Source organism: Cyprinodon variegatus, unplaced genomic scaffold (assembly GCF_000732505.1).
Source record: "Cyprinodon variegatus isolate N-32 unplaced genomic scaffold, C_variegatus-1.0 Scaffold50, whole genome shotgun sequence".
Taxonomy (NCBI): Eukaryota; Metazoa; Chordata; class Actinopteri; order Cyprinodontiformes; family Cyprinodontidae; genus Cyprinodon; species Cyprinodon variegatus.
The window spans coordinates 500,821-503,558 of record NW_015150503.1 but is presented as its reverse complement, the minus strand read 5'-3'; positions in this window follow the sequence as shown (position 1 = coordinate 503,558).

Here is a 2,738-nt window from a genome sequence, read left to right as displayed (position 1 = left end):
GTTTCGAGTAAATTCTGGATGCTACCCACTCAGGACACTTGGAAAACATTGGACGAGCAGTATGGAGGAATATTTACATGTTTTTTGTGGACTTTTGCAGACAGCAAGAAGCCTCCCAGATCTCCAGATGCATTTGAGATATCAAAAAAGTACTCCAGAGTGTTGTTCAGCATGGGGGTGAGTAGAAAATGAAGGCTAATCATGTTTTGGGTGTACTATTCCTTTAAAATCTTTCTTATTACAGGGGTGGAGCTAGGGGTGACCAAAATGGCTGAGTGTGCCCATTTTACATTTTTTTCTCCCTGGGATAATAATTCCTATATATTTAGCAAATAAAAGACAGAAAAAAACAGCATAAACTCACATTCTGTTCACACTAAACAAGTCCACATGAATTCAAAATGAAAATGAGAAAAACCCTTACACTTTCTGGGTAACATGAAAATATAAAGGATAAGCAACACTTTTCGGATCGTGCTCTGTCTCTCTTTGTCCTGTTCACATAAAAAACAATACAGTTGGAAATTACTAGGTTACTGCAATAATTAAATGTATTATTCCACTGCAACGTGTCCCAATGAATACCTGTAAGAACTACAGTATCTCTGGATTTTACAGCATTTAATTCTTATTTTACATTAAAAGTCTACATTTAAAAAACAAACTGTAATATCACATCTAGGTCTGTAATATCGAAGCAACACAGTAAAAACTGCAAGGTTTCTACAGCATTCAACAATTTTATTACAGTATTTAACTTTAAATACAGTGTGAACAGGAAAGTCACGTGACTTAACAGACCATGGTACTATTTTTAATGGAATGCGCCATTGCACCTTATAGTCTTTTGACCAGAGCCTTTGAAACAGAAGCTGATTAGTCAGTCACTTCAATTGGATGGGAATAAGTTGATCTCAGATTATAAAGTAAAAAATCTTGGTGTTATTTTTGATCAGGACCTGTCATTTGAATCTCATATCAAAAAGGTCACTAGCATTTCTTTCTTTCCTCATTTCACGGTGAAACATTTTGCAGTCTACTGTCCAAAAATAATTTGCTTGTAAAGTCGAGTTTTATCTTTGAGTTTTCATTGGTTTTAGTTCCATTTTGTGGTTCGAGTTATATTTGATTGTATCTGAGTTATTTGGCATGTTTTGTCTGTCCTCTTGTGCCAATCTTCTTTCCCCTAGCTCCCTTCTAGACTCCTCTGTCCACACCTGCTCCCAATCTGCTGATTATCCTGATCTTGGGCTACGTTCACACTGCAGCCTGAAGTGACTCAAATCCGATTTTTTGGCCCATATGCGACCTGGATCTGATCTTTTCATGGCTGTCTGACCAACACAGATCCAATTTTTTCCAAAGTGACCCAGGCCACTTGGCTATGTGGTCCTGAATCCGATACGAATCTGATCTTTTCAAATGCGACCTGTGTCTGAACGGCCAGGTCAGATTCTTCCGACCTGAACATCACAACTTGACGAAGGTCACTATTATGTGTCTTGCTACGCCGAAGCAGACAGAAAATCAACAACCATGATGATGCGGAGAGCAGTATTCATGTTTGAGCATATTGAAAATATTGTGTTTTTATGGTTGAAAAAGACAGCTAGATGTGTGCCGGCATTACTATCCATATTCACTTCCGGAAAAAAAGAGCACGCTAGCCTGTGACGTCATCGGGTCCTCTACTGCGCATGCGGAACACTTGTGTCCTATAACTGCAGTTCACACATCACATACAAGCAGTGTTGGGCACGTTACTTTGAAAAGGTAATTAGTTATAGTTACTAGTTACTTCTCCCAAAAAGTAACTGAGTTAGTAACTGAGTTACTCCACAATAAAAGTAACTAGTTAGTAGTAAAAGTATCTATTGCGTTACTTTTGCGAGTGTATGAAATTAATAACTGGGGATGTCTAATTCTGAAATCATGTGTTTGGGTTGTTATAGATACTGCAACATGTAGCTCCATCCGTCCGTCCGTCCGTCCATCCATCCATCCATCCATCCATCCATCCATCCATCCATCCATCCATCCATATTTCTCCCTTTCTCCATATAGGCTAATGATGATGATGAGATGCAGGGGAAACCGTATCTGATGGGGAAACGCAGCTCGACGTAACACCGATATTTCCATCTGGAAAACGCTGTTTTGCCGCTGGAGTCCTCCTCACTCTCCATCCTCCCCTCTCTCATGACTCGCGGACGAGTCCTATCATGAAAAAAGGTTAATTGTGCGACCTGAGTAACGTGCAGTAACGGGGTGTCGGCAATTGTAACTGCGTTATAGTTACAGTAAGAGTAATAGTTTTGATTACTCGTTACTAAAGAAGGTAGCGGCCTTAGTAACGCCGTTACTTTCAACGCCGTTACTCCCATCACTGCATACAAGTCACATATATTTGGAAAGATGAACGACAACGTGAAAAAAAATGGATTTCACAAAAAAATGGGAATTGAGCATCAAGGCCTGCAGTGTGAACGTAGCCTTAGTTTCTGTCTCCCACGCATACACCTCCTGCTCAGTCACTGTTTGCTGGATTGTCATCATTTCTTTGCCCTCTTGTTGTCAGTATTCCTGGTTTTCAGTATTTTTGGATTTTGTGCATTTATGTTTTTGGATTTTCGCTTCTGTTGCCTTTTTTGGACAAATAAATATACAACAAACCACCTTCAGCTTCGGTCTCTGCATTTAGATTCACCCATCTTGACATGTAAGGCTGTACTAACACC